The following is a 13,054-nucleotide window of genomic DNA, read 5'->3' on the forward strand; positions in this document are numbered from 1 at the left end:
CAACAAAGCAAACATAAAATCACATTGAATTGAATAAGGATATTATTTACCTTTCATTAGTGTCCCAGAACACGCAATTAGTTTCTACATGGGTGATGTTACCGAATGCACTAAATGTCTATTATTTTAAAGAGCGAAAAAATATAAAAACGACAGCAATAAGAATAGAGACAAAGCACATATTCGTCTATCTATTAGCTGTAGTTATTGATTGTTTTTGGATAGAATTAACAGGTTAGCCCCTTCCACTATCCAATGAAAATGGTAAAATAAGTCTGATCAATGACTATTGAACTTGAATACAATAACAAGTTTATTGTAGATACTCTACCTTGAGAGGTATATTCATGTCAGCTGCGTTTGAATGGCGAGTTCCATTAACAAGGAGATCAATGCTCAAAATGCCGCTGACCAGCTCTGACGAAATATTTCTCGCACTAAATCAACAGATGAAAAGATCAAGTATATTAATACTTTCATTTTTCACAAATATATTTAAAAACTTTACTCAAGGTGAAATACACATTTTCTCAGTTCTCATAAGAATGCACAACAATAACATACTATTTATTTAAGTTAACAAAATCTGCATCCTTAATGAAGAGCAAATAATATTCTTGCACATAAACGTGAATGCACATACAATCATTTACAATCAATAAAATACACTGATTTAGGCAATTCAATCTTCTTCTTGTTGGTGATTTTAAAGTTCTGTTGCACTCATTAGAGAGATTGCGATGTTCCATACGCAGCACGTGGACCGTACGTTTTCACGTACGTTTTTACGTACGTTAATACGGTGTTAAATATTGCTAGTCTCGGTTCCAAACTGGTTTGTGCTCATTCGTCACAAAGGAGAACAAGTCAGCTGGAATAAAGACTATAATATTTGATCTAATCTAATCTAGGTCGATAGAGGGCATAGTGATTGAAAAAATAACAGGAAGCTGACTAAAATTTTGACCTACATGCTGATTAAAGGTCAGCATTATTATAGGTTAATGAATGCGTCTTACTTGTTGAGAGTGAAATTGTACAAAATAATGCACGCGTACTGAGATGTTGATGCGTCTAATGCACGAGCCCCGAAGGGGGGAGTGCATTAGACGCATCAACATCTCAGTACAAGTGCATTATTTTGTATAATTTCTCGAGCAACAAAAAATGTTGGAAAAAACGAACAAATATAAATGCATCAACCCGCCAGAAAAATGAATCAATCCTACGCGATGCGAATGCGCGCGAAAGCACTGCGAGTAGTACGCGGACTGCGCGCCCGTGCAATTATACAATATTAATGCACTAAGCGTATTTTTCTAACGGCTTTTCTGATTGGCTATGTGGTTCTAAGAGTGTATGAAAAACATATATTTTGCTAGATTAAAGATCACTACATCCATACATCATGACTTTACTTTCAAAATGAGACTTTTTCGTCCTGAAAATTGGGCGCGTTGTATGGACTTAGACATGAGGTAAAATCAGTATATTTCAACGTAGCATCTGCGTTTTATTCTACGTTGGAATCCAATATGGGAAATCGCAAAGTCATTTTTTGTACGCAAAGTATCACACACATTTCAATGGGCAATCTCTGCGTTGCGTTTGAATATTGCGCTTAAATTTAGTCCATTTTAACACATCGCTGTACCTTTATTATAATGATTTGTTACAAACAAAAAGGATCATAATGACTGTCTTTAACATATTGTGAAATCGACAAATCTTGTGCACTTTCAACGATGTATCTACGTCGATTTCGCACGTGGAATATCTTCAAAAATAGCTAAATACGTGACCTCGCTTCGATACAGGAGAGTGGTTTTGAATAGATCAACGTACGTCGGATGTCTACGTTTGGAAATCGCAATAGAGACATTGCGATTTCCAAACGTAGACATCGGACGTATATACGTTGATCTACTCAAAACCACTCTCCTGTATCGAAGCGAGGTCACGTATTTAGCTATTTTTGAAGATATTCCACGTGCGAAATCGACGTAGATACATCGTTGAAAATGCACAAAATTGGTCCATTTCACACAGATTTGAGGTCAAAGGTCATTAAAGGGTCACTTCCGGTATATAACCAAATTCCTTCAAAAATTTTTATTAGCTTAGAAAAACAGGAGAGTGACGGTATGTGCACACATGCATTATGTTTACCTGATCTATATGTGGTATTTTTTTTTTACTTGGGGTCAAAGGTCATTAAGGGGTCACTTCCGGTCCAACACGAAAAACATTCAAAATGTCCCTTCTGTCACAAATAACATGGCAGAGTGATACTATGTGCATACATGCATTGACATAAGGCAATGCCTGTGGGGTTTTCGTAGATTTTGGGGTCAAAGGTCATTAAGGGGTCACAACACGGCTGTGTTCGTGGTCTTAGACCACAGCTAAGTCTAGTTCTTTCTTCTTCTGTCGACCATTACATTTGCTCTAGCACTGACATGCTTTCACCGATTTTGACCTAACTTGGTCACAACCATCACTGATCATGCCTCTACATGTCACATGAAATTCGTGGGGTCAAATGTCACGTAGGGATCACAGGGTCAAAAACGTGATTTCAACTCAAAATGCTACTTTTCCCACAAATTTCGCAGGACAGTAACGCCACTTGCACACATGCATTGTTATTACCCAGTGCCTATAAATCATACACAGATTTGAGGTCAAAGGTCATTAAGGGGTCACTTCCGGTATAAAACCAAATTCCTTCAAAAAATTTTATTAGCTAAGAAAAACATAAGAGAGTGACGATATGTTCACATATGAATTGTGTCTATCCAATGTATATGTGGTATTTTTTTGTTTGAGGTCAAGGGTCATTAAGGGGTCACTTCCGGTATAAAACGAAATAGCTTCAAAATGCTACTTCTCCCACAAATTACGTAGGACGGTGATGCAACTTGCGCACATGAATTGCTATTACACAGTGTCTATGAATCATACACAGATTTGAGGTCAAAGGTCATTAAGGGGTCACTTCCGGTATAAAACCAAATTCTTTCAAAAATTTTATTAGCTAAGAAAAACATAGGAGAGTGACGATATGTGCACACATGAATTATGTTTACCTAATGTATATGTGGTATTTTTTGTTTGAGGTCAAATGTCATTAAGGGGTGACTTCCGGTATAAAAGCAAATTCCTTCAAAAATTTTTATTAGCTAAGAAAAACAAAGGAGAGTGACGGTATGTGCACACATGAATTTTGTTTACCTAATGCATATGTGGTATTTTTTTGTTTGAGGTCAAAGGTCACTTCCGGTATAAAACCAAAAACATTCAAAATGTCCCTTATGTCACAAATAACATGGCAGAGTGATACTTTGTGCGCACATGCATTTACATAAGGCAATGCCTGTGGGGTTTTCGTAGATTTTGGGGTCAAAGGTCATTAAGTTGTCACAACACGGCTGTGTTCGTGGTCTTAGACCACAGCTCTCTTTTATATCAAACTTGTAAAACTGGAAAACCCTAGCTATAATTAACTCATTCTGTCACATTCGCCTTATTATAGCATCAAAGATGATTGATCCATAGGCATGGTAGGGAGATTTCCAAGATAATTATAGATATGACTGAATTTGTTTTTCTAATCACAGGGGATTCCCCATAAAAGCCATTACACACATGATTACTTGAAAGGGAGTTCCCATCTCTCCAGAACTAGCTTTAAATGATAAATTAAGATAAATGATCAAATTAAATTACGCAGGGCACATCACAATACTACTACCATTAATTGCTTCTATTTTACTTTACTACTTCCATTATTTCTACTACACTAGTAACAAAAAGAAGAAGAATAAAACAAGACTACAGTGTGTCCCTGAGAAAACTGTACCGTCCACAGTTGTTTGATGTGATCATTTATTATTTTTTTCTAACAAAACATTAAGATAATGTTCAATTCTAAATAATACCAACCGTTATCAAACTAAGCAACTGTATAATTATACACATATATTTTGTACATGATTTTAAATCCATTCCATGGGATCGCACATAATTATATTGCACGAATGCTCAGTTCTTATAGCACTATAAATGCAGACCATTGAATCCATGGTACGGATTAATAATCAGGTGTATCTGAAGAACAAAACGGTTAATTTTCAAAATTCAAATTTATATATGAAAGCTGTGATATTTTTTAATTGTATAAAGTATTCGGTCATGTTTTTTCGGGCAGTAAAATGCCAAAATAAAAAGTTCTTTTTATGGGTCACTGTACTACTGTGATATTGCTAGACACACCCCACAACCTTTCTGAGAGAAAAAAGTTTAAAGGTACCCAAAAAGGTCATTATTAGACAGATGAACTGTTTAAAAAGCCACCGCTTATCCATGTTCACTCTTTGGATAGAGAAAAGGGTCAAGATTTAGGAATTTGCACACTCTGCGCATGGGTTCGCCAGGATATCGGGTATATTTGCGCGTTGTGGCCGTGTTATATTGTTTCATATTACCACCGCTATGTTTTAAGAAATAATAAACGTTACGTACGTATTTTCACTGAACAAACGAGAAGACGAAAAAGCTTCTCCGTCGACTCCCGCTGCAGAATACACGGCTGACAAAATCTTTTTACCTAATATGCGAAAGACAAATAGGTACAAAATTCACGACGATGTTAGCCTGTAAGGGCGTCTACAATAAGCTGTAATCCGTGGTTTTACATACATGACAAACTTATTTTATCATCTATCCAGTGTCGTTATGAATTAAAGAGTAATGACTGTTTAAGAAAGAAATTCATTGCTTAGAATCACTAGGCTTATAATAATACTATAATAATGGTGGTCCAGTTTGTAACAGAATCTTCTGCGTTCTTATTAACACGAACTTGTTCATTCTAACATAACTAGCATACATGTATTTAGTTACGAAGTTATGACCTTTCATAATGACACTTGTGAAAATGTATTTTATTGTTGTGTGTGTGTGTTTGTTTGTTTTTGGTTTTTTTATTCATTTATTTATTTATTTATTTATTTTTGCCTGGGTCTTATTTTACAATTGCCACCCTGGGATTATGTCACATATATTACCTCTCGGTAGGTTTGATAATTCACTACCAGTAATGGACACCGCATATTTCAAGCTTATATTGTGGTCCTCACTACCTCCAATAATCTCAACGTCTTTTTCTTCATCCGAGATACTCCTTGAAGTGGCAACTGCACGGGAAACAAGATAAACATTATTATGTGCCCTATTCCTGCAAACCAGGAACATGGACAGGCGTGGTGCAGTGCAGTTAGATAGTCCACAGCGTCATCATCCCTATATCTTCGTGTCAAAAATTACCGTGATAGTACGATGAATCCTCTCATTTTTCAACAGCTACGCATGGATATTTTGTTCGAGATAGGCCGAGCGACTCATGCTAAGCATACCATTTACAGACGATATGAGATTCCACAGAGCCTGCCACACAGTTTGTATTCTATGTTATCAGTATGATATAGTATATGATCAATATCCCATATAGTATTTCTATTACAAGAAAATTTGATTTGTTGTCAGGTAAATCCAAGGTTTTATTTTTAATACACTAACTGGAAATTAAATACACTAATTAGCGGGGACCGGTATTTTGCTGTGGATATGTTTTACTGCATTTTATAAGTAACGATTTTGAAATCAAAGTTAAAATTGTGATATATCCAACTGTTTGAGAAACGAATTATATAAAGGAACACGTGTAAGATCCAGGTGCTGTATCTATAATACAATGTACATTATCGACTTCCTTTATCTGCGTCAATAATAGAATATCGATTTCAATCGAATTGAATACATGTCTCCATTTTGAGTTTGTACTACACCACTGAGCGATCAAGCGATCGATTTCTAGCCAATCAGATATGCCTCCTTTTCTTGCGTTCGGTAATACCAATCGCCCGTCGCACACCAACGGAGTATTAAGTTTATATTGATAACACTGGGTGTCGACACTGTGTAGTCCTTTCTGGTAATGGCAGTATCTGCAGTAGATTCGGTAGATTTCTTTCCTTTGTCAATGTATTGTTGGATTTTTATGACAAATTCATTATAATTAGTTTGTTTTAAATTTGTATGGTTCTTTTTGATTTGCATCTTTCATTATGGACACGAACTTCCAGTTTCTGCGTGGTTCATTTAGAATTGGGTAAATGAGCCATCAGAGTACGTCGTCCTTAGGACTAGACTCGTTAAACCGCCGGTCCCGTGTATATACAGTTATAGCTATATAAACATCTCAAAAAAAAGTAACTAACCCCCCTTAAATAATGACCATTATTCAAAAACGGGTGATTGTATTACAAATCTCTGCACATTTGACACCTCATTTATAGCAATTGACTAAATATTGACGTCACCGCGTACATTTAAATCAATGTAGCCCAAGATTTGAAAGTTGCAGTAAATTCTATTGATTTTGCATTCAGTGTAATGGAAGGAAATCTGTGTAATGATATCTGAGTGTTTTTGTATTGTAAAAATGTGTAAGTGCAACTTTCAAATCTGGACCTCACTACATTAAATTAACCGGTGTTTTATTGTTTTATGGGCTATCGTATCAAATGAGGTGTCAAAATGCGTACAAATAAATTCTGCTTCCAACGCATTTTACAGATTTGAAATACAATAGCCCTTTTTTTAATAATGGCCTTTTTTTGAGATGTTAACATCGCAGGAGTATGGTATTTAACCTTGACTGTTTCCAATCCATCCCGGTTTGTTCATGGGCAACTAAATTGAATAAATTAACACGGATGAACCAATATCATCTTTTGAGATTTTGATACAACTGGATACCATTTTTGTCAAACTTTACGGTTCTACTGGACAAACATAAAAAGCATTTAAAATAAAATGCGACATCAACACTCACTTATTTCAGTGACTGTCAGACTGATCTGTTCTCCTACAGGCAGATGTTCTCCCAATGCACTGTTCATAATAGAAAACGCTTCAGAAATTTTGATTCGTCTATCTATCTCCTGAAAAGTAATCGTATTGCAATGAGATTTAGCAAATTCATTTTAATCTTGTTGAACGACTGAGAGTAGCAAGTTGGAAGTGACGAATGTGTTTATTTTGTAATAAATGTAGGAGCCGATGCAAAGAAACAAACCAGAAAACAAATCTCAGTGCATTGTGATTTTCATGTGGTATTTCCGGCTTGACTGAGGTTAACGTACATAAAAACACACACCAAAAATTTATGTGAAAGTAGACCATTTATTTTAGACACCCGATTTGTCTATTTTGATAGCGGCTTTCCAACCATGAATATTTAATGTCAGATGATTAGGTAGCATAAGAAAATACTATTAGAAAAATTAGAATAAGAAAATACACTTCCGTTTGTAAACAAAGGCAAGGACAAAATGTGTTTGTTGACCTCAACAATGGGACATCCCCGCTCGGGATGCAATATTTTTTCCGTAGTTAACATTTGCGTCCCATTCATAATGTACATTTGTATTATGAGGCTAGATTCCACATAATGTCATTATTTTGTCCTCTTACTTAACAAAAAGAAACGAAATATATTATATTTCCAATTCTACCAAGAATCGACCGCGGCTCGAACCAATAACCTATGGAACCATAGTCCAGACGCCAAACCACTGTACTACGAGTCGTTCTGCCAGAAAGGCGTCTGTTTATCATACAAACACACGATATAGTATTACTTGTATATGACCAACGAATACGTATATAATCAGTAATGAACCGTAACCCTAAGACCCTGACCCTAACCCTAAGTCTAACCCTACGATAACCCTAATAAGCGGGACACCACGTATACAGTTGCTTAAACTGGCTTAAATGTTAACTACTGTCAAATAGTTCGCACCCGTGATACACGAAAATTACACAGATACGAACAGTGTTCAACTAATGTCCATTATAGTCGAGGATAGAAACCATTGACGAAATGCATTAGTATACTGATATTCACGGTCGTAGACCTACTGTGTGATCAGTGGTCACCCCGGGGGTGGGGGCACTCAACTTAAATTTTGGTAGGGGGTGCGGCGCGGCGCCGAACTTTGGGAACTAAGAACTGATTTTCGGGCAAAATAGGGCTTGAAGAACTGAAATTAGGGCCAAATTATAGGCTGTTGAGCTAAAATTATTTCCAAATTTGAGCTTAAAGAGCTACAATTGTCAGAGTTTGAAGCTCAAAGAACTGGACCAGATCCAAATGTGGGGCTTAAGGAACTGCCGGAGAGCCTGAATAAGGTACCCTTGAGCGCCACACATACACGTACCACCTTAACCTGTGGGTGCCCCTCCCCCCCCCCCCCCCCCCCCCCGGTGGTCACTTTTCCTTGACTATATCTAAAACTAACATTTTGTGATAAAGCAAATCAATTTTTGGTCAGACATCTTACAATATTACTTTAAAAGGAAGTCCAAGAAAATACCAGAGCTTAATTAATATTAGATCAACCAGCTAGGGTAACCATGGTAACGCACCTCCAATACGGCAGTTTGTGGAACGACTTCATCTAAACCAGCAAAGATAACCTGTTATGACATGCGCAAACAGAAAAATGAATGAATGAATGAATGAATGAATGAATGAATGAATGAATGAATGAATGAATGAATGAATGAATGAATGATATAAAAATAATGAATCAATCAATCGATCGATCAATTAATCAATGAACTAAATCATCGAATAATAAGTTAATCAATGAATAAATAATGAGTGATGAATGTTGATTAATTAATTAATTTGTTAATTGGTTGTTTGATTAATTGATTAGTAACCTTATTAATTAATCAGTTAATTTCGCGAACGAACTCATGAATGGAAAGTCAAATTGGTTTTGATATTGTATGTTCAGTCTAAATCAATCAAATCAAATCAAATCAAATTTATTTCCATGTCATATTACAAACATAAACATTATACATGTAAGTCAGTACATTGGTTAAATTATATTATATTAATGAAGAATGAGACAAAAATAGTGCAAGTTATTTTGTTATCATGAGCGACATGGAGGAGCCGTTCGAAAGCCCACAGGGTGAGTCAAAAAAGTGCAATAGAGAAAAGAAGCCATTTTTATTTAAGAACCGAGTTGAACTTTTTATGTTTTAAAATATTTTATATATGGTATATCCATCAGTGACCTTGTGTGAAAAAATTAAGGAATTAGCATTACTGTTTTGTTTTTATGACACATTTTATAGCGCTACACAATTTTAATGTTTGTCCAAGAGACATCTAAAATTTGAATGTCGGCCCACTCTGTGTAAGGTAGATTTGGAACAACTCCACTTTCTTAACCTCATTGGCATTGAAATAAAATGGAGCACCCAAAGTGTTATTGCCCTTGGTCTTGTTTAAGGAGAAGAAACATTATTTGTAGTTATTTTCATTTTACCTTTACTTTTTAGATGTTTATTATCTATCAAAAGCTTACAAATTTGTAGGCGGGTTTTTCAAATGTCAAAATGATATGCGCGCAAATTGAAGTGGAGTTATTTACAAATATCCAATAAGTTGGACATATTGGGATTAAAAAACTGGAATTGGAGTTAAAGTAATGTCAGAAAGTTTGTTTGAACTGAAAAAAGATATTGAAATAACGCAAAAATCAACCTTATTTAAGTTAAAGTCAGTTTCAGATCTGGTGCCTTTACTGTGCACTGTGTGCTCTCATTCAAAATACATGGTACCTCGTGGACAAATAACGAAATTGGGTATCGCAGCAAAAGGACTCATTAAAATTAAAAGGTAGTCGCGATTCACTTCATAATTTCACAGAAGGTGGCCATTGAGTGTGGTATTAATTTATAGAATTCTTCAATATTGGGAAAGTTCGACTTGGTTCTTACATAAATATCGATTCTTTGCTCTATTGCAGTTTTTTTGACTCACACTGTATTTCGCGCAACACAACTATAAAATGGTTTTATGAGGTAATACAAGCTAACGTACCTGTCCAAATTCTTCGAGTTCTTGCAACTGTAGATCATTAGACGTTTCCACTTTAGATTGGTAGGCGTTTATTTTTGCTGTCAATTTCTCCACCCGTTCTTCAAATGTGTCTAATGACGTTTGAATAGATATCAAAAGAATTATCAGTTCTGGTCAGTTTTAGTGATATATTTGGGTTACTCCAAAACACACACACAAACACAGTACCCATTATTTCCTATAACATTGGGGTGCATCACAATCTTCTGGGTGTGCCAGTTGGAAATAACAAAGGGTTCGTCGATATTACCATATTTGCCTGAAGGACGGATCTCAGTATGTGGTAATGTGACTAAGATTAAACTTGCTTCACTTCAAATCTTGCTTATCTGCATATTTTACAGTATTGGATTTACATAATGTGTAAATGTCAATGTGTCAAATATTTCATATTCTGTGTTGATATATCCAAAATATTCAAATATATATATTAATACACAATGTACATTGCATTATAATATTGTTATTTTTGTCTGATAATACTCGTATGTTCAAAATTGTATTCGATTTCTCAAGAAGTGGTATCTGCAGCCAGAAACATGCCCAAATTTGGTTTGAAATCTTAGTGCTTTCGTAAATTTTCAAGGGCCCGAACTAAATTTTTTGGAAAATTTGAATGTTTCACTGTTACATACTTGTGGTATGTTGTAATATTAATACAGACTACCAATAATCAATAACAGTGATTGATTCCCGGAGGGGTTCTCCTGGCTGAAGGTATACGAGGATGTGCCACGGTTTTGGGGTACCTTTTCAGCAATTTTGGTATATCGATGGGTGGGTTTTCAGTGGAGACCAATTCGCATTTGGGAAAATGTGCCCCTAAAAGCGTCCAATTAGGCCAAATTTGGGTGCATTTTGGGGTTTTTTTGTGAAAAATTGGTGTACTGATGAGTGGCAAAAACAGCAAAAAGTAGGTATAGAGAAAGTCAGCATCTGCGTGGCACATCCCCGTATTTTTTTCGAAGAACACCTCATTTCGGGGGATTGATTCCTCTGTTCAAAACTGTAAATAAAAGATCCTCCTCTCGATATAGTCTACATATTAGTTTCATCATGCTAATCGTTTATGTATATCTTGCTTCTGGATGATCTCCACGAGTACCGATGGCTTGAGTGTAAAGAAAACATTATACTAGAGACGATTTCTAGAACTTTTATTTTCTACTTGACGACTCATTGGACTAGAGTTTAACGAAAGAACACAGTGGGGCGAAAATGGCCATAAAGCTTTAGTTTTGCACCCGCCTCCCCCCTTCCTTCAGAACACACAAAAATCCCCACAAAATTGTCCAATTCTAGAAACATTTTTAGACTGTTGCCACCCATTGGAAGTCATGTTGCGCGCCACTGTTTCTAGACTAACATGTTTTACCTTCACAACCAAAGAGTTCAAAGCGCATGCTGATATGTTGTATCCACGCTGTAGGGCCTATTCTGATGTAAGACGTTGTAGCTGGTGTAGGGAAAAGATTGGTGACGACAGTATTTTGATCGGTGTTTCCAATAAATATCTGTGATAAGGAAATGAAGGGATTTCAATATTAATGAAACATATTGGCATATAGATCACGAAGACAGTAAAGCTGTTTATGACCCCTTAGTGACTTTTGCACCCAACTCAGTGCTATGCTAGATGATATTTGTGATAGAAGAAGCATTTTGATGGTATTACGTCTCAGACAGGAAGTACCTATGGATTTGACCAAATATGTTTGTAGTCATAACACTTTTTGAGAATTTTTGAGACTGCATTATTATTATGCGGGCTCATTTGTTAAAAAATTATCTTTGGATCTGAGTTGTTAACCATACACACGCATCGAATTGTTACAGGGTGAGTCAAAAAAGTGCAATAGAGAAATGAATCCATTTATTTAAGAACCGAGTTGAACCTTTTAGGTTTTAAAACATTTTATATTATGATATATCTATCTGTGACCTTGTGTGAAAAAATCAAGGAATTAGCATTTACCGTTTTGTTTTTATGACATAGCGATACGCAATTTTAATGTTTGTCCAAGATCATAGCAATCGGCCAAAATTGTTTAAAAAGTGGCTGAAAAGAACAAAAAATTGGTAATTTTGCCGAAAGGTGAGGGGACACGTCCATGGTCAAATTATGTGTTTACTGAATCTGTATGACTAGGAGAATAGTTTGGTGTGGTTTAAAGCTAGTATAAGAATTTGACGCCTGAATAAACTTTGATGAGCTTTCCCCTTCGGAGCCAATCAAATTAGACCAAAGTCTATACTTTACGCCAAAGTGCACAATGCTTCACCATTCTGCAGTACTATAAAGAACTTTGTTGGTAGTGTGAAAGACAGGTACGTAGTACTTCAAGTAGGCAATAATTGAAGATAGAAACTCACCATATCACTCTGATTGTATGGTTGCTGCACAAACTTCCAATTGCTCCCATCATTACTATATTGAACTTTGAATTTGGTCACCCATTGTAGACGGTCAAATCGCCCTTGAATTAACACACCAGTAACCCATGTTGGACCATCTAGAGCTGCCTGGATCCATTGGTTTTGGTCATTGATAGCCGCACACCATGCTCCAGCAGTACCTGACTGCAAAATGCGGTTCAGACGAGCATTGTTAGCCCCGTAGTATTTTATGTTGTTGACTGCTTCGGAGGAAACTGTGAGTTGGCTGTTACTAATTCGCCCATCCTCCACACCAAGACGATTTGGGCAGGTGGTTTGAGCTAGTAATAATTATTGTTAATGATATACAAGAATAATATTATTTGTAACTTACAAATGATTTGTAATTGAGTTTTGTTGCGCATATTTGAGCGTTATACATGTACAAAACAAGAGTAAACTGATGAATATTTTAAGTAGCTCATGTTATGTGCCTTAATATTTTAGAAACTCATTTGAAGCTATTGTAGGAAGTGCTTGGATTAATTGTGATAAAGTTTATAATTTGATCTTGAGTCACTGAAATTCCAGTGTAGTAACTGGATTACTTGCCCCTATAACATGTATAATATGCATAACTTTGGTTACCAGTGTGTTATTATTTTT

The 13,054-nt window shown here is 35.9% G+C and overlaps 1 long non-coding RNA gene across 1 annotated transcript; it reads right to left on the bottom strand.

The window, feature by feature from the left end:
* Positions 1-9,987: 9,987 nt before the first annotated feature.
* LOC140169119 (uncharacterized) lies at positions 9,988-12,469 on the bottom strand. The gene is made up of 3 exons (XR_011861361.1): positions 12,386-12,469; positions 11,388-11,526; positions 9,988-10,083 (listed from the first exon to the last, which is right to left on the bottom strand). It is a non-coding gene; the product is annotated as an uncharacterized lncRNA (long non-coding RNA).
* Between the last annotated feature and the right edge of the window lie 585 nt (positions 12,470-13,054).

The sequence above is a fragment of the Amphiura filiformis genome, chromosome 14 (genome assembly GCF_039555335.1).
Source record: "Amphiura filiformis chromosome 14, Afil_fr2py, whole genome shotgun sequence".
Lineage (NCBI taxonomy): Eukaryota > Metazoa > Echinodermata > Ophiuroidea > Amphilepidida > Amphiuridae > Amphiura > Amphiura filiformis.